The following is a 20,751-nucleotide window of genomic DNA, read 5'->3' on the forward strand; positions in this document are numbered from 1 at the left end:
ACCCTAGATTCCCTGAGATGGTGTAAAGGGGAAAAGGAGCAGCCTGCTCGCACAGAACCTGGATGGGAAAGATGACACAAACACAACCTAGACAGCAATCAACAAAAACTAAAACCACACTTATCTTTTCTGAGCTGTAACAGACAACCTTCCTTCCTTGCTTCCAAGGCCAGACTGATTTCTATAACCCGCTCAGAACACTGGACTAGAGTGATATTTAAACCAATGACCCCACCCAGTGCACCTGATGGGAGGCGGGTCCAGCACGACTCCAAAACAAAACCAAACTAAACACGTACTGCTATTCTGGCCGACCTCCGCACATAGTCAGAGCAGGGCATGACAGTACCCCCCCTTCTATGGGTGACCTCCGGACACCCCGGACCAACCTTATCCGGATGGGATCTATGAAAAGCCCTTTTCCAATCGGCTGGCACTGACATCTAGCGCCGGAACCCACGTCCTCTCCTCAGGGCAGTATCCCCTCCAGTGTACCAGGTACTGAAGGGAACCCCGAAGAACTCTAGAGTCGAGAACCCTGGAGATCTCGAACTCCAAATTTCCATCGACCAGAACGGGAGGAGGAGGCAATGGCGATGGTTTCACCGGTTTCACGTATTTTTTTAGTAAAGACCTGTGGAACACATCATGGATCCTCCAAGTCTGCGGAAGATCCAGCCGAAACGCTACTGGATTGATCACCGCAGATATTTTGTACGGACCAATAAATCTTGGACCCAGTTTCCAAGATGGCACTCTCAATTTAATATTTTTAGTGGACAACCACACCAGATCACCCACACACAGGTCCGGACCAGTCACACGTCTCTTGTCAGCCATTCGCTTATACCTCTCACCCATCTTCTCCAAATTCCCTTGGATCCTCCGCCAGATAGAGGACAAGGCAGAAGAAAATCTCTCCTCCTCTGGCATCCCAGAGGAACCAGTCCCAGAAAAGGTACCAAACTGAGGAAGAAAACCGTATGCACCAAAAAATGGCGACTTACCCGTGGACTCCTGCCTACGGTTATTCAAAGCAAATTCTGCTAGGGACAAAAATGAGGACCAGTCCTCCTGATTCTCAGCCACAAAGCATCTCAAGTAGGTCTCCAGGTTTTGATTAGTACGCTCTGTCTGTCCATTCAACTGCGGATGAAAAGCCGAAGAGAACGAAAGTCGAATGCCCAGCCGAGAACAGAACGCCCTCCAAAACCTGGAGACAAACTGCGTGCCCCTATCAGAGACCACATCTGAAGGAATACCATGCAATTTCACAATATTATCCACAAAAATCTGTGCAAGAGTCTTGGCATTAGGCAGACTAGTTAAAGATATAAAGTGAGCCATTTTACTGAAACGGTCAACTACCACCAAAATTACTGTTCTCCCGGAGGAACTCGGCAGCTCCGTAATAAAGTCCATAGACAAGTGCGTCCAAGGACGAGACGGAATGGACAATGGAAGAAGTGAACCAGCCGGTCGAGTATGAGCAACCTTTGACCGAGCACAGGTCTCACAAGCTGCCACGTAATCTTCAATGCTCTTACGTAACCCTGGCCACCAGAACCTCCGAGACACCAGATCGCAGGTGGAGTTACCACCAGGATGTCCAGAAAGGACAGTATCCTGATGTTCCTTGAATACCTTGTATCGCAGGCCTTCAGGAACAAACAACCTCCCTGGGGGACAAGAACCAGGAGCCCCCTCCTGAGCTCCCAACACCTCCATCTCCAATTCGGGGTACAGAGAGAGGAGACCACCACCCTATCAGCTAAAATCGGAGCAGGATCCTCTGAATCACCTCCCCCAGGAAAGCTGTGAGACAAGGCATCTGCCTTGACGTTCTTAACCCCTGGGCGAAAGGTAACCACAAAATTGAACCTGGTAAAAAACAGTGACATCTGGCCTGTCTAGGGTTCAGACGCTTGGCAGATTGCAAGTAAGCCAAATTCTTATGGTCTGTATATACCATAACGGGGTGAGACGCCCCCTCCAACCAGTGACGCCATTCCTCAAAGGCCAACTTGATAGCCAGCAACTCTCTATCTCCGAGAGCTTCTTGGAGAAAAAAGCACACGGGACCCATTTGCCAGGAGATGGACCCTGCGACAGCACCGCTCCAACCCCCACTTCAGATGCATCAACCTCCACTACGAATGGCTGAGACACATCGGGCTGTACCAGAATGGGAGCAGACGCAAAACGCTCCTTAATAGCCGAAAAGGCCTGCAATGCCTCACCCGACCAGACAGAGACGTCGGCGCCCTTCTTAGTCATATCAGTGAGAGGTCTTACAATGGTAGAATAGTTCAAATTAAATTTTCTATAATAATTAGTAAACCCCAGGAACCTCATCAAAGCTTTCTGATTCTCTGGTCGGTCCCACTCCAGAACCACCCGGACCTTTTCAGGGTCCATACGAAAACCAGAGTCAGAAAGCAGATATCCCAAGAACGGAAGCTCCTGCACCGAAAACAAACATTTCTCCAATTTAGCATATAATTTATTCTCCCGAAGGATCGTCAAGACCTGTCTCACATGATCCTGATGGGTCTTCAGATCAGGAGAGTAAATTAAAATGTCATCCAAATAAACCACCACGAATCTCCCCACCAAATGATGAAAAATGTCATTGACGAATCACTGAAATACTGCTGGCGCGTTTGTCAACCCAAAAGGCATAACCAGATTCTCAAAATGACCCTTGTGCATATTGAAGGCCATTTTCCACTCATCCCCCTCCTTGATTCTGATCAGATTGTAGGCCCCTCTCAAATCCAACTTGGAGAACACCTTGGCTCCAACAATCTGATCAAAAAGGTCAGAGATCAAAGGCAGGGGATATGGATCCAGGACCGTAATACGGTTCAATTCCCGGAAATCCAAACACGGTCTCAGCGATCCATCCTTTTTTTTTTTTTTTTACAAAGAACAAGCCTACTGCCACCGGAGACTTAGATGGCCTAATATGACCTTTTGCCAAACTCTCGGCGATATACTTTCGCATGACCTCTCTTTCGGGTTGAGAAAGGTTGTAAAGTCGAGACTTTGGCAACTTAGCCCCTGGGATGAGATTAACTGGACAATCATAGTCACGATGAGGGGGCAATTCCTGAGCCCCACCCTGCGAAAAGACATCTGCAAAATCTGAGAGATACTGAGGTAAAGCCGTAGTGGACACACCAGCAATAGATGTGTCAAGACAATTATCCGAACAAAACTCACTCCAACCAATGATTTGTCTCGCTTGCCAATCTATAATTGGGTTATGTTTAGTCAACCATGGTAACCCCAAAACTATAGGAGCTGGCAAATCCTTCATGACAAAACAAGACATAATCTCAACATGTGAATCAGCCAACCTTAAGTGAATACCATGAACAATGTGAGTAAGACTCCTTTGAGAAAGAGGGGAAGAATCAATTGCAAAGTGCAAGTACTTAGACCCAGATTTTGAAGAAAAAGAGAGTCAATTAGGTTTACCCCAGCACCACAGTCAAGGAATACTTCAACAAAAATCTTTCTTGAATCTAGCGCCACCACAGCTGGATGGAGAAAATGGGAACTGCAGGGAGCTTGCATACCTGCCTGCTCCACCACACCATTCACGCCACAAAGAGTCAGGAAAGTTTTTTTCTTTTTCTTTTTCTCTTCCACCTGCGGTTTAACAAAAGGACAAGCAAAAATAAAATTACCACTTTTCCCACAGTAGTAACACAGTTTGTGCAATTTCCTAAAGTCTCTACTATCAGAACGGCAAGAAACCTGACCCAACTGCAGTAGTTCCTCCGCTACCCCAGCGCTACCTGTAACATCACCCTGGGAAGCAGTAGAGACGAAACCACTCACAGAAGGGATCCCTAGTGCGGAGGGAGCCCTACACCTTTCTCTAATACGTCTATCTAACCGTACTGCTAAAGACATAGCATTCTCCAAAGAATCTGGGTACTCATGAAAAGCAAGGGCATCTTTCAATCTCTCAGATAACCCCTGACAAAACTGACTATGTAACGCGGGATCAATCCACTCTGATTCGGTAGTCCATCTCCTAAACTCCACACAGTAAGCCTCTGCAGTATGTTCACCCTGAAATAAATTACGTAATCTCCATTCCGCCATCGAGACCCAATCTGGGTCATCGTAGATTAATCCCAGGGCCTTAAAAAATTCCTCCACCGACCGGAGGGCCCGAGAACCGGGCGGCAGAGAAAAGGCCCAGGATTGCGCGTCCCCTTTAAGCAGAGAAATGATTATACCTATCCTCTGACTCTCATCACCTGACGACGATGGACGCAGCCAAAAATACAATTTTCCATGCATTCTGACCATCTGCCCATTTTTAGACGAGTCTGTGGGCTGGTATGTGTATCCGCATTTGGGCTGCTTTCGCACTGGCATTCGGGGTTCCGCTTGTGAGTCCCATTTCGTGACTTTCGCGGGCGGCCCCGAGCGGATCCGTGGACCCCCGGTGTCCTCTGGGTGGATGCGGATCCGCTCGGAGTGCAGCGGTTTGGCTCCGCCTGGCCTCCGTTCCGCTCGGCGGGCGGATGCCCGGGCGCAGTTTTCAGCGTTCGGGTGTCTGCCTGGATGCGCAAAGCCAGACAGATCCGTCCGGGCTTGCAGTGTGGGTCGGTGGGCGCGGATCCGTTTGAGGTTGACACAATGTGGCACGATCTCGAGCGGGTCCGTCTCCCGCTGGCTTTTCGGTGTGGGGTCTGGACGGGTCCGTCTGGTTAATTTGCACACTTGGAACTCCTCTGAACCATGGTGCAGACGGATCCGTCTTCGAGCGGATCCCTATATCTGCATTGTGGGAGCGGATCCGTCTGTGCAGTCACTAGACGGATCCGCTCTGAGCGCGGGTGTGAGAGCAGCCTCAAATGTGCAGCCGCGGTCGTGTGCCGCATCGCGTGACATTGCGGTCGCGTGCTGTGTCATGTGATCGCCGCATCACTAGTTCTCCGCCCCTTGGAGTCTGAGGCCTCATGTTCTGTTGGTGCCGCTGTCACTCAGATGTTTGGCCGCACCTACTGCACTGCCCTCGGTTCCTCCTCCGTATGACTACATGGGCTACTGATTGGTTTTCCTGGTATGGTCAGGGCGTGTCGTATGATGCACCTCTGACACTGCGGTCATGTGCTTGCTCACATGCTTGCTCTGTCATCTTAGTCCTGCCTCCATTAGGTGCTTCTGGTTCTATTGATTGGCTTTTAGGTACTGGGGCTCCAATTCCATTGGTGCTGACGTCATTCAGGTCCTGCAATTTTAATTATCCTACACACACCTGTGTGGGCACTATATAGGGGAGATGTTTTTATGTGTTTCCGTATCGCCGGAAGAAGCCAGATCTGCTGGCGAAACGGCGTTGGGTCAGGAGTCGGCCGAGAGATCTCTGCACCATTCAGGGTATGTTTATACTTTGTCCTTTTTATTTCAACCTCAATCTCTACAATCGCCTCCTTTGCACTTTGTTTGGGGCGTTGCTGCTATGAGGTTTTGAGGTATGCTCTTTCAGCTAGCATTCTTTTTCCCTGTTATTTCGTGCATCGATCTCCCGGCCTCTCCTTCGGTCCTGCTACTCATCTGTGTGTCCCGCCTTGTGCTGCCTGTTTTATTATATATGTATGTATTGTTTATATGTTTATATATACTTATAATAAAGTTGTTTGGATAGAGTTGAGCGAACACCTGGATGTTCGGGTTCGAGAAGTTCGGCCGAACTTCCCGGAAATGTTCGGGTTCGGGATCCGAACCCGACCCGAACTTCGTCCCGAACCCCATTGAAGTCAATGGGGACCCGAACTTTTCGGCACTAAAAAGGCTGTAAAACAGCCCAGGAAAGAGCTAGAGGGCTGCAAAAGGCAGCAATATGTAGGTAAATCCCCTGCAAACAAATGTGGATAGGGAAATGAATTAAAATAAAAATAAAATATATAAAAATAAACCAATATCAATTGGAGAGAGGTCCCATAGCAGAGAATCTGGCTTCACGTCAGCAGAGAATCAGTCTTCATGCCCTAGCAGAGAATCTGGCTTCACGTCACCCACCACTGTAACAGTCCATTGTCATATATTTAGGCCCCGGCACCCAGGCAGAGGAGAGAGGTCCCGTAACAGAGAATCTGGCTTCATGTCAGCACAGAATCAGTCTGCATGTCATAGCAGAGAATCAGGCTTTACGTCACCCAACACTGGAACAGGCCACTGTCACATATTTAGGCCCAGGCACCCAGACAGAGGAGAGAGGTCCCGTAACAGAGAATCTGGCTTCATGTCAGCAGAGAATCAGTCTGCATGTCATAGCAGAGAATCAGGCTTCACGTCACCCACCACTGGAACAGGCCACTGTCACATATTTAGGCCCAGGCACCCAGGCAGAGGAGAGAGGTCCCATAACAGAGATTCAGGCTTCATGTCAGCAGAGAATCAGTCTTCATGTCATAGCAGAGAATCAGGCTTCACGTCACCCACCACTGGAACAGGCCACTGTCACATATTTAGGCCCAGGCACCCAGGCAGAGGAGAGAGGTCCCATAACAGAGATTCAGGCTTCATGTCAGCAGAGAATCAGTCTTCATGTCATAGCAGAGAATCAGGCTTCACGTCACCCACCACTGGAACAGGCCACTGTCACATATTTAGGCCCAGGCACCCAGACAGAGGAGAGAGGTCCCGTAACAGAGAATCTGGCTTCATGTCAGCACAGAATCAGTCTTCATGTCATAGCAGAGAATCAGGCTTCACGTCACCCACCACTGGAACAGGCCACTGTCACATATTTAGGCCCAGGCACCCAGGCAGAGGAGAGAGGTCCCATAACAGAGATTCAGGCTTCATGTCAGCAGAGAATCAGTCTTCATGTCATAGCAGAGAATCAGGCTTCACGTCACCCACCACTGGAACAGGCCACTGTCACACATTTAGGCCCAGGCACCCAGACAGAGGAGAGAGGTCCCGTAACAGAGAATCTGGCTTCATGTCAGCACAGAATCAGTCTTTATGTCATAGCAGAGAATCAGGCTTCACGTCACCCACCACTGGAACAGGCCACTGTCACACATGTAGGCCCTGGCACCCAGACAGAGGAGAGCAGTCCCGTAACAGAGAATCTGGCTTCATGTCAGCACAGAATCAGTCTTCATGTCATAGCAGAGAATCAGGCTTCACATCACCCACCACTGGAACAGGCCACTGTCACACATTTAGGCCCTGGCACCCAGACAGAGGAGAGAGGTCCCGTAACAGAGAATCTGGCTTCATGTCAGCACAGAATCAGTCTTCATGTCATAGCAGAGAACCAGGCTTCACGTCACCCACCACTGGAACAGGCCACTGTCACACATTTAGGCCCCGGCACCCAGACAGAGAGGTTCATTCAACTTTGGGTTGCCCCGCAATATAATGGTAAAATGAAAATAAAAATAGGATTGAATGAGGAAGTGCCCTGGAGTACAATAATATATTGTTAAGGGGAGGTAGTTAATGTCTAATCTGCACAAGGGATGGACAGGTCCTGTGGGATCCATGCCTGGTTCATTTTTATGAACGTCAGCTTGTCCACATTTGCTGTAGACAGGCGGCTGCGTTTGTCTGTAATGACGCCCCCTGCCCTGCTGAATACACGTTCAGACAAAACGCTGGCTGCCGGGCAGGCCAGCACCTCCAAGGCATAAAAGGCTAGCTCTGGCCACGTGGACAATTTGGAGACCCAGAAGTTGAATGGGGCTGAACCATCAGTCAGTACGTGGAGGGGTGTGCACAGGTACTGTTCCACCATGTTAGTGAAATGTTGCCTCCTGCTAACACGTTCCGTATCAGGTGGTGGTGCAGTTAGCTGTGGCGTGGTGACAAAACTTTTCCACATCTCTGCCATGCTAACCCTGCCCTCAGAGGAGCTGGGCGTGACACAGCTGCGTTGGCGACCTCTTGCTCCTCCTCTGCCTTCGCCTTGGGCTTCCACTGGTTCCCCTGTGACATTTGGGAATGCTCTCAGTAGCGCGTCTACCAACGTGCACTTGTACTCGCGCATCTTCCTATCACGCTCCAGTGTAGGAAGTAAGGTGGGCACATTGTCTTTGTACCGGGGATCCAGCAGGGTGGCAACCCAGTAGTCTGCACACGTTAAAATGTGGGCAACTCTGCTGTCGTTGCGCAGGCACTGCAGCATGTAGTCGCTCATGTGAGCCAGGCTGCCCAGAGGTAATTACAAGCTGTCCTCTGTGGGAGGCGTATCGTCATTGTCCTGTGTTTCCCCCCAGCCACGCACCAGTGATGGGCCCGAGCTGCTTTGGGTGCCACCCCGCTGTGAACATGCTTCATCCTCATCCTCCTCCACCTCCTCCTCATCCTCGTCCTCCTCGTCCTCCAGTAGTGGACCCTGTCTGGCCACATTTGTACCTGGCCTCTGGTGTTGCAAAAAACCTCCCTCTGAGTCACTTCGAAGAGACTGGCCTGAAAGTGCTAAAAATGACCCCTCTTCCTCCTGGGCCACCTCCTCTTCCATAATCGCCCTAAGTGTTTTCTCAAGGACACATAGAAGTGGTATTGTAACGCTGATAACGGCGTCATCACCACTGGCCATGTTGGTGGAGTACTCGAAACAGCGCAACAGGGCACACAGGTCTCGCATGGAGGCCCAGTCATTGGTGGTGAAGTGGTGCTGTTCCGCAGTGCAACTGACCCGTGCGTGCTGCAGCTGAAACTCCACTATGGCCTGCTGCTGCTCGCACAGTCTGTCCAGCATGTGCAAGGTGGAGTTCAACCTGGTGGGCACATCGCATATGAGGCGGTGAGCGGGAAGGCCGAAGTTACGCTGTAGCGCAGACAGGCGTGCAGCAGCAGGGTGTGAACGCCGGAAGCGCGAACAGACGGCCCGCACTTTATGCAGCAGCTCTGACATGTCGGGGTAGTTGCGAATGAACTTCTGCACCACCAAATTCAGCACATGCGCCAGGCAAGGGATGTGCGTCAAACCGGCTAGTCCCAGAGCTGCAACGAGATTTCGCCCATTATCGCACACCACCAGGCCGGGCTTGAGGCTCACTGGCAGCAACCACTCGTCGGTCTGTTGTTCTATACCCCGCCACAACTCCTGTGCGGTGTGGGGCCTGTCCCCCAAACATATGAGTTTCAGAACGGCCTGCTGACGTTTACCTCGGGCTGTGCTGAAGTTGGTGGTGAAGGTGTGTGGCTGACTGGATGAGCAGGTGGAAGAAGAGGAGGAGGAAGCTGAGTAGGAGGAGGAGGAGACAGGAGGCAAAGAATGTTGCCCTGCGATCCTTGGCGGCGGAAGGACGTGCGCCAAACAGCTCTCCACCTGGGGCCCAGCCGCCACTACATTTACCCAGTGTGCAGTTAGGGAGATATAGCGTCCCTGGCCGTGCTTACTGGTCCACGTATCTGTGGTTAGGTGGACCTTGCCACAGATGGCGTTGCGCAGTGCACACTTGATTTTATCGGACACTTGGTTGTGCAGGGAAGGCACGGCTCTCTTGGAGAAGTAGTGCCGGCTGGGAACAACATACTGTGGGACAGCAAGCGACATGAGCTGTTTGAAGCTGTGTGTGTCCACCAGCCTAAATGACAGCATTTCATAGGCCAGTAGTTTAGAAATGCTGGCATTCAGGGCCAGGGATCGAGGGTGGCTAGGTGGGAATTTACGCTTTCTCTCAAATGTTTGTGAGATGGAGAGCTGAACGCTGCCGTGTGACATGGTTGAGATGCTTGGTGACGCAGGTGGTGGTGTTGGTGGTACATCCCATGTTTGCTGGGCGGCAGGTGCCAACGTTCCTCCAGAGGCGGAGGAAGAGGCCGAGGCGGCAGCAGCAGCAGAAGAGGCCGAGGCGGCAGCAGCAGAAGAGGTAGCAGGGGGAGCCTGAGTGACTTCTTTGTTTTTAAGGTGTTTACTCCACTGCAGTTCATGCTTTGCATGCAGGTGCCTGGTCATGCAGGTTGTGCTAAGGTTCAGAACGTTAATGCCTCGCTTCAGGCTCTGATGGCACAGCGTGCAAACCACTCGGGTCTTGTCGTCAGCACATTGTTTAAAGAAGTGCCATGCCAGGGAACTCCTTGAAGCTGCCTTTGGGGTGCTCGGTCCCAGATGGCGGCGATCAATAGCAGGCGGAGTCTCTTGGCAGCGGGTGTTCTGATTTTGCCCACTGCTCCCTCTTTGTCTTTTGCTACGCTGTTGGCTCGGTCTCACCACTGCCTCTTCCTCCGAACTGTGAAAGTCAGTGGCACGACCTTCATTCTATGTGGGGTCTAGGACCTCATCGTCCCCTGCATCGTCTTCCACCCAGTCTTGATCCCTGACCTCCTGTTCAGTCTGCACACTGCAGAAAGACGCAGCAGTTGGCACCTGTGTTTCGTCATCATCAGAGACGTGCTGAGGTGGTATTCCCATGTCCTCATCATCAGGAAACATAAGTGGTTGTGCGTTAGTGCATTCTATCTCTTCCACCCCTGGGGAAGGGCTAGGTGGATGCCATTGGGAAACCCTGGCAGCAGAGTCTTCAAACAGCATAAGAGACTGCTGCATAACTTGAGGCTCAGACAGTTTCCCTGATATGCATGGGGGTGATGTGACAGACTGATGTGCTTGGTTTTCATGCGCCATCTGTGCGCTTTCTGCAGAAGACTGGGTGGGAGATAATGTGAACGTGCTGGATGCACTGTCGGCCACCCAATTGACTAATGCCTGTACCTGCTCAGGCCTTACCATCCTTAGAACGGCATTGGGCCCCACCAAATATCCCTGTAAATTCTGGCGGCTACTGGGACCTGAGGTAGTTGGTACACTAGGACGTGTGGCTGTGGCAGAACGGCCACATCCTCTCCCAGCACCAGAGGGTCCACTAACACCACCACGACCATGTCCATGTCCGCGTCCCTTACTAGTTGTTTTCCTCATTGTTACCGTTCACCACAATAAGAAAAATATTATTCGGGCCAATGTATTGAATTAAAATTCAGGCCTTTTTTTACAGACACCTAACACTGTCTGGCTATCTATTTAGGTACCGTATTACACTAATACAGGCACACAAGTAATGACAGATTTGGTTGAATATAAATGTGAGGCCTATTTTTTACGCGCTGTGTGACAGATATACCTTTAATCACAGAATTAGACTTGTATCTGCACTGTAGCGTGTGTGTTAAGTTTTTCAGAATGACACTATCAGCACCTTCAATCTAAGATATCCTTTTTGGGATAGATTTAAAGTAGGCCTGATATAGCAGAAACTACTAATTTTGAGAATGGCAAATTTGGGAATAGTTTTTCAACCCAGAACAAAAACTGTGCTTTTACAGTCACTAAATATAACTTGACCAGCTAAAACTGTACTGATTTGGAGGAATAGAAATGTCAGGCCTATTTTTTAGGCGCTGGGTGACAGGCTCACCTTGCCCCTGATGTAGTATATGGCCAAAAAATAACCACACTATTGATGGTTAAATGCACTTGGGTGACACAGGCTCAGCCTGCACCTGATGTAGTATATGGCCAAAAAATAACCACACTATTGATGGTTAAATGCACTTGGGTGACACAGGCTCAGCCTGCACCTGATGTAGGATATAGCAAAAAATAACGACACTATTGATGGTTAAATGCACTTGGTGGTAGCTTGTGCTGGCGCACCACAAGCCACAAAATGGCCGCAGATCACCCCAGAAAAAAGTGATATAAAAACGCTCTGGGCAGCCTAAAAAAAGTGAGCAATTCAATATCAGCACTTCAATCATCCACAGCTGGAGATCGATCACTGAATTAAGTCTTTTGGAGGAGTTAATCTGCCTAATCTCGCCCTAACGTCGCAGCAGCAACCTCTCCCTACGCTTGTATCAGCAGAGTGACGTGCAGCGCTACGTGACCCAAGCTTATATAGAGGCTGGGTCACATGCTGCACTGGCCAATCACAGCCATGCCAATAGTAGGCAAGGCTGTGATGGCCTCTTGGGGCAAGTAGTATGACGCTTGTTGATTGGCTGCTTTGCAGCCTTTCAAAAAGCGCCAAGAAAGCGCCGAACACCGAACCCGAACCCGGACTTTTACGAAAATGTTCGGGTCCGTGTCACGGACACCCCAAAATTCGGTACGAACCCAAACTATACAGTTCGGGTTCGCTCATCCCTATGTTTGGATCTTCATACATATGTAAGTTATTTTCATTCCTTTTTATTTGGTGATCAAAAATACAATTTGCAAGACTCTCTAAAACAGATAAAGTCATCCGTACCCCCTGCAAATCAATCAGGAAGAGCCACTTTTGGCTCCACACAAATTTGACCTGCACCTGATGCCAAAGCATTCTGACACCGTGTGACCGAACTACGCAGATCCGCAACCTCTATGGATAATCACTGCATGCGGTCAACCAGTGCATCAATTGACGCTATCACAAAACCGCTGAGTAATGGCAGTCACAGTATGGCGGGTTATAATGTCACGGCGGGGAACTCAGACACACAGATAAACCAACAACCAGGCTCTAGGCGAGAAGCAGGGGAAGGGTAACGTCCTAGCTAAACCCTGACCTCTTTCCCTGCACTGCTCAGCCCACATTCAGACCTTGAAGGTAGGAATGATGTGTCCTTGTGTCTGGGCTAAAAACACCCTAGATTCCCTGAGATGGTGAAAAGGGAAAAAGGAGCAGCCTGTTCGCACAGAACCTGGATGGGAAAGATGACACAAACACAACCTAGACAGCAATCAACAAAAACTGAAACCACACTTATATTTTCTGAGCTGGAACAGACAACCTTCCTTCCTTGCTTCCAAGGCCAGACTGATTTCTATAACCCGCTCAGAACACTGGACTAGAGTGATATTTAAACCAATGACCCCACCCAGTGCACCTGATGGGAGGCGGGTCCAGCACGACTCCAAAACAAAACAAAACTAAACACGTGCTGCTATTCTGGCCGACCTCCGCACATAGTCAGAGCAGGGCATGACACTTGTGTGGTGAAGTGAGAAAATTACAGACTTTTTGGGGTGTTTTAATTTCCTTTTTATTTATTTATTTCATCTAACAGTATGTCAGACAGAGAAGTGCCAGGCCCTGCACAAGGGAGTGGCAGGGGCCTAAATGTTTCTACCGCAGGCACAGGTCCCAGCAAAAGAAGGGGGCGTGGCAGCAGGAGTCGCAGCAAGAGGCCTGAGCTCCTGGTGTCATCTAACAGTCGTGTCTTGACCAGCAACCCAGCAGTTCTTGAATGGTTGACTCGGTCATCCACTTTGTCCCAAGTGACATCAGACACCCCAGCCAAGAGTCGGTGGGTTCGTCAGACACAACCCTTAGTTAGCATGGCCTGGGAGCAGGCCCTGTGCTCTCACCTGTCTTCAACCTGCCTCTGTCCTTTTCTGTTCTCTCAGCCAGACAAGTATTATATGCTGTGGTATCAGCTCCATTATACAGCGAGGACGAGCTACTAGAGGACAGTCAACAGCTACTTGATAGCCAAGATGTGGAGGAGACATACGCCGCTTCCTCCAGTAGGTGGGCAAGAAGTGATAAGTGAGAGTGGCGTGGGAGCTTGTGTTGCGAGCGGTCAGGCTCCTGACCCAGAGACCGTTGAGGAGGACATCAGTGACATGCAGACAGTACTCAATTAAGATGATGTAGCTTATCGCACTTGGGAGCCAGGTAAATTAGGGGCTTTATCATCATCGGGAGAAGAGGGTGGCAGCTTGCCCGTGAGGCAGCGGCAGAGCCAGCAAGTTGCTAGCATGGCCGGGAGTCAGCAGGGTGGCAGCAGTGGGAGGTCGGGAGCCAAACGTGCCCGGGGTAGACCACCCGCTTTGCAGGAGCCTGCCCGTAAAGTAGTAGTGCAGGGGTTCATGGAAGCAGCGGCAGTAGCAGTCAGTCTGTGCGGAGTGTTGGGGGTAAACTCACCTACTCGGCGGTGTGGCAGTTTTTTTTTAAGCCACCGGAGGAGGTAAACATGGCCATTTGTAGAATCTGTGGGCAGAAGGTGAAGCGTGGCCAGGGTGCCAATGTTGGCAACACGGCCCTGAGTCAATAAATCCAGCATTACCATAAAGTGGCCTGGGAGAACCGTGGCTCCGATGTGGTGGTGCAGCTTGCCGCAGTAACCGCTGCATCACCCAGTGGCAAGCACCCTATTTCAGGCAGTCAGGGCTCGACCACCTAAGCCGAAGGGAGCTGTCTGTCCTTCCCATCATCTGCTGATCCTGATGCTCCTGCTCCTCTTCCTACTCCTCGTCAGTCATTCCATTAGCAATCGATCACCGAAGCGATTGTCAAGAGACAACAGTATGCGTGCACTCATCCAACGGCGCAGAAGCTGAATGTGCTCCTGGCCAAGTTGCTGGTGCTGCAGTCCCTCCCTTTCCAAGTGGTGGACTCTGCACCTTTCAGTGAACTGATGGCTTGTGCCAAGTCGAGGTGGAGAGTCCCAAGCTGTCATTTCCTTGCCAAAAAGGCAGTGCCAGTACTGCACACGTATGTAGAACAGAAGGTGGGACTGTCCTTGAGCCTGTCGGTGTCTGCCAAAGTGCACGTGTCACGGATGTAATAGGGGAGAACACCAAAAGACAACAAGAAGGAAAGGGAAAGACACTAGGCCTCACCACTAGGGAAGGAAAAGGGTCACCACCTATAAAACCCTGCTCCTGGCCCTAACTCCTATCCGTATGGGCACCTCTCAATGGTAGAGATGCCCATACACAGGAACCTAGTAAAACCCTGGTGACCCTCGGATGCCCTAAAGGTAATGACAGGGCAGAGACAACCTGATCCTTCCCTGGTGAAGGAACCAGCATCTCGCTGAGGCCTAGTAAACAACCAGGAAGGGGGGAATACAAAACACAACAAGCGTAACACTTAACTTCTGAGGATGATGGATGAACAGGACTTCAACATGAACCACACTCCAGCTCTTCCAAAACCAAATGAAGCTATTCAGAGCAAGGAGTGATGGGTAAAGTCAGACTAAATAGGTATGGGTAAAGGTCACATGATCCACATCTGAATAGGAGGTGTGGACATACCAGCAACACACAGACAAATTGAAAACCAAAAGTGGCTGTCAGATCACTAATGTGCAGAAAATCTTTCAGACCTTCTAAGACCTGTCACAGGAGTGACAGTACCCCCCCTTCTACGGGTGACCTCTGGGCACCCAGGACCGACCTTATCAGGATGAGCTCTGTGGAATGCTCTCACCAGACGACTAGCATTAACATCGGTCGCTGGAACCCACATTCTCTCATCTGGTCCGTACCCTCTCCAATGTACGAGATACTGGAGGGATCTCCGGAGAACTCGGGAGTCCACAATCCTGCTGATCTGAAATTCTAAATTGCCGTCCACCATAACAGGAGCAGGAGGTAAGGAGGATGGCTCAACAGGTTCGACACATTTCTTTAACAACGATTTATGAAATACGTGATCGATTTTCAATGCCTGAGGAAGTTCAAGACGGAAGGCTACAGGGTTAACAATGGCAGTGATCTTATATGGACTAATTTATATTGGGCCCAACTTCCAAGAAGGTACCTTAAGTTTAATATTTAACCACACAAAATCACCCACTCTCAGGTCCACTCATATATCTCCTGTCAGCAGCACGCTTATACCTGTTGCCCATCTTTTCCAGGTTAATTTGGATTTTCCGCCAAATAGAAGACAAAGAATAGGAAAATTGTTCCTCCTCAGGAATGCCGGAATTTTGAGCACCATAAAATGTACCAAACTGTGGATGGAACCCATATGCCCCAAAAAAGGGCGCCTTATCAGTGGATTCCTGTCTACGGTTATTTATAGCAAACTCAGCTAACGACAAAAATGAAGACCACTCTCCCTGATTCTCTGAAACAAAACCTCAAGTAAGTCTCCAGATTCTGATTAGTGCGCTCAGTCTGTCCATTCGACTGAGGTTGAAAAGCCGAAGAGAAGGACAATTGTACACCCAGACGAGTACAGAACGTTTTCCAGAATCTGGAAACAAACTGAGTCCCTCTATCAGACACCACATCAGAGGGAATGCCATGTAGTCTCACGATGTTGTCGACAAACACCTGTGCAAAAGTTTTAGCATTAGGTAGACTAGGTAATGCAATAAAGTGTGCCATTTTACTAAAACGATCAACTACCACCAGAATCACGTTTTTTCTTCAAATGAGTCCAAGGTCTGGACGGGATGGGCAATGGAAGCAGAGGTCCAAAAGGCCGAGTATGTGTCACCTTAGCACGTGCACAGGTACCACAGGCTGACACATTGACCTCAACACACTTACGCAACCCCGGCCACCAGAATCTGCAAGGGATGAGATCGACAGTCGATCTTCTCCCAGGGTGCCCAGCAAGCACTGTACACTGCGTGCAGAATTATTAGGCAAATGAGTATTTTGACCACATCATCCTCTTTATGCATGTTGTCTTACTCCAAGCTGTATAGGCTCGAAAGCCTACTACCAATTAAGCATATTAGGTGATGTGCATCTCTGTAATGAGAAGGGGTGTGGTCTAATGACATCAACACCCTATATTAGGTGTGCATAATTATTAGGCAACTTCCTTTCCTTTGGCAAAATGGGTCAAAAGAAGGACTTGACAGGCTCAGAAAAGTCAAAAATAGTGAGATATCTTGCAGAGGGATGCAGCACTCTTAAAATTGCAAAGCTTCTGAAGCGTGATCATCGAACAATCAAGCGTTTCATTCAAAATAGTCAACAGGGTCGCAAGAAGCGTGTGGAAAAACCAAGGCGCAAAATAACTGCCCATGAACTGAGAAAAGTCAAGCGTGCAGCTGCCAAGATGCCACTTGCCACCAGTTTGGCCATATTTCAGAGCTGCAACATCACTGGAGTGCCCAAAAGCACAAGGTGTGCAATACTCAGAGACATGGCCAAGGTAAGAAAGGCTGAAAGACGACCACCACTGAACAAGACACACAAGCTGAAACGTCAAGACTGGGCCAAGAAATATCTCAAGACTTATTTTTCTAAGGTTTTATGGACTGATGAAATGAGAGTGAGTCTTGATGGGCCAGATAGATGGGCCCGTGGCTGGATTGGTAAAGGGCAGAGAGCTCCAGTCCGACTCAGACGCCAGCAAGGTGGAGGTGGAGTACTGGTTTGGGCTGGTATCATCAAAGATGAGCTTGTGGGGCCTTTTCGGGTTGAGGATGGAGTCAAGCTCAACTCCCAGTCCTACTGCCAGTTTCTGGAAGACACCTTCTTCAAGCAGTGGTACAGGAAGAAGTCTGCATCCTTCAAGAAAAACATGATTTTCATGCAGGACAATGCTCCATCACACGCGTCCAAGTACTCCACAGCGTGGCTGGCAAGAAAGGGTATAAAAGAAGAAAATCTAATGACATGGCCTCCTTGTTCACCTGATCTGAACCCCATTGAGAACCTGTGGTCCATCATCAAATGTGAGATTTACAAGGAGGGAAAACAGTACACCTCTCTGAACAGTGTCTGGGAGGCTGTGGTTGCTGCTGCACGCAATGTTGATGGTGAACAGATCAAAACACTGACAGAATCCATGGATGGCAGGCTTTTGAGTGTCCTTGCAAAGAAAGGTGGCTATATTGGTCACTGATTTGTTTTTGTTTTGTTTTTGAATGTCAGAAATGTATATTTGTGAATGTTGAGATGTTATATTGGTTTCACTGGTAAAACTAAATAATTGAAATGGGTATATATTTGTTTTTTGTTAAGTTGCCTAATAATTATGCACATTAATAGTCACCTGCACACACAGATATCCCCCTAAAATAGCTAAAACTAAAAACAAACTAAAAACTACTTCCAAAAATATTCAGCTTTGATATTAATGAGTTTTTTGGGTTCATTGAGAACATGGTTGTTGTTCAATAATAAAATTAATCCTCAAAAATACAACTTGCCTAATAATTCTGCACTCCCTGTACAGTGATGTTCCTCGAACACCTTGTGACGCAATTCGGAGGGAACAAACAATTTCGCCGGAGGACAAGAGTCCGGAGCATCCTCCTGTCCTCAAGATCAGGATAAAGAGCGGATATGACTACCCCTTCAGATAAAATGGGACTAGCGTCATTAGACTCACCCCCCCCCCCCCCCCAGGAAAGCTAAATGACAAAGCATCCGCCTTGACGTTCTTAACTCCAAGGCAGTAAGTGACGATGAAGTTAAATCTGGTGAAAAACGATGACCATCTGGCCTGCCTTGGGTTCAGTCGCTTAGCCGACTCCAGGTAGGCCAGATTCTTGTGATCCGTAATTACCGTAATAGGATGAATTGCTCCTTCCAATCAATGCCACCATTCCTCGAACGCCAACTTAATGGCCAGCAATTCCCTATTCCCCACATCATAATTCCTTTCAGCAGTCAAGGGTTTTTTAGAGAAAAATGCACATGGGCGCCATTTACGGGGTGAAGGACCCTGCGACAAGATTGCTCCTACCCCTACCACGGATGCGTCAACCTCAACAATAAATGTCTGAGTCACGTCCGGTTGCACCAGAATAGACAGCAGAAAAAGCCTGTAATGCCGCATCAGACCAGATAGAAATATCAGCACCCTTCCTAGTCATGTCTGTTAAAGGTTTAACCACCGATGAATAGTTCAAGATAAATTTACGGTAGTAGTTGGTAAACCCTAAAAACCGCATAATCGCTTTCAGATTTTCGGGTCGATCCCAGTCCAACACGGCACAGACCTTCTCGGGATCCATACGAAAACCTGAGGATGAGAGCAGGTAACCCAGAAATTGCACTTCCTGTACAGCAAATACACACTTTTCCATCTTAGCATACAACTTATTCTCTCTTAGGATCTGTAACACCTGTCTCACATGATCCTGATGAGTCTCCATATTAGGCAAATAAATTAGTATGTCATCAAGGTATACAACGACAAACCTCCCCACCAGATTATGAAAGATGTCATTGACAAAGTGTTGAAAAACCGCAGGAGCATTGGTTAACCCAAAGGGCATGACCAGGTTTTCAAAATGACCCTCAGGGGTATTAAATGTGGTCTTCCACTCATCCTCCTCCTTAATCCTTACCAGATTATATGCCCCCCTCAGATCCAATTTAGAGAACACTTTGGCACCGACAATCTGACTAAACAAATCTGGAATTAAAGGAAGGGGGTGAGGATCAAGGACGGTAATACGATTGAGCTCACGGAAGTCCAGACATAGTCTCAGGGTACCATCCTTTTTCTTTACAAAGAAAAATCCAGCAGCCACTGGGGACTTGGATGGTCTAATATGTCCCTTAGCCAAACTGTCGGTAATATACTCTCGCATGGACTTTCTTTAGGTTCCGAAAGATTATACAACCGAGTTTTGGCAATTTTAGCTCCGGGAATAAGATTGACGGGACAGTCATACTCCCGGTGTGGAGGCAACTCCTGATTACCACTCTCAGAGAACACATCAGAAAATTCAGAAATGAACGAGAGTACAGTTTTAGTGGTAACCATAGAGAACGATGCATTAAGACAGTTGTCCATGCAAAAATCACTCCAATCGAGAATCTGTCTCGCTTGCCAGTTGACGTTAGGGTTATGTTTGCTTAACCATGGTAAAACCAACACCAAAGTAGCAGGCAGACCCTCCAACACATAACAGGAGATAGATTCCTGATGCAAATCACCCACTCTTAAATGAATGTCTTTCACTACCTGCGACAGGCATTTTTGGGTGAGAGGTGCTGAGTCAATTGCAAAGACAGAAATACTTTTCTCTAGTGCATTAGTAGTCAACCCGTGAATGCGTACAAACTGTCCATCAATCAAGTTAACTCCTGCCCCACTGTCGATAAATGCTTCGATTTTCACAGTTTTGAACTCTAGTGCCACCTCGGCAGACAGGAGAAAACGGGTACTACCAGTAAAAGACAAAAGTAGGTTTTCTTGCTCCCCACCCACACCACCAATAGTAATTTGGGGATTAAAAGTTTTTTCCTTTTTGTTTACACCATAATGCTGCAAGTACCGACAAATATTCACAAAATGTCCCTTCTTGCCACAACAAGACATTTCACATGACCAAAACTTTTGCCAGAAGTTCCAGGAGTTGCTCCTACTAACTGCATAGGCTCCTTTCAAGGCGCAACCACCAATGTCTCTCCACCATAAGTTTCAAAGGAAGCAGTACCCTTATTGGACAGTACTTCCTGAAGGGGAGGACCCCTAGATCTCTCCCTCAGGCGTCTATCAAGACGTACAGCAAGGGACATAGCTGCTTCCAATGACTCAGGATTTTCTTGAAAAGCCAATGAGTCCTGCAGTCTCTCAGACAGACCCTGACAGAATTGGCTACGGAGAGCAGGATCGTTCCACTCTGTATCGGTAGCCCATCTCCTAAATTCAGAGCAATAGGTCTCCGCGGAACGTTCTCCCTGCCGCAAACCCCGTAACTTGGTCTCGGCCTGAGAGATCCGATCCGGGTCATCGTAGATAAGACCCAAGGCTCTAAAGAATTCATCTACCGACCGGAGGGACAGTGATCCGGTCGGCAGAGAAAAAGACCAAGATTGGGCGTCCTCTTTAAGCAATGAAATAATCATACCCACACGTTGAGACTCATACCCAGAAGAGTATGGACACAGCCTAAAGTATAATTTACATGACTCCCTGAACCGGAGGAAATTGTCACTACCCCCGGAAAACCGGTCCGGGAGAGCCACCTTCGGTTCAGGGCAGGCCTGGAACCCACCACCGGAATCAGCAGCCTGTGGACTCTGAATCTGCAAGACCGTCGCAGCTGTTCGACCAG

This window comes from Bufo bufo, chromosome 2 (genome assembly GCF_905171765.1).
Source record: "Bufo bufo chromosome 2, aBufBuf1.1, whole genome shotgun sequence".
Taxonomy (NCBI): Eukaryota; Metazoa; Chordata; class Amphibia; order Anura; family Bufonidae; genus Bufo; species Bufo bufo.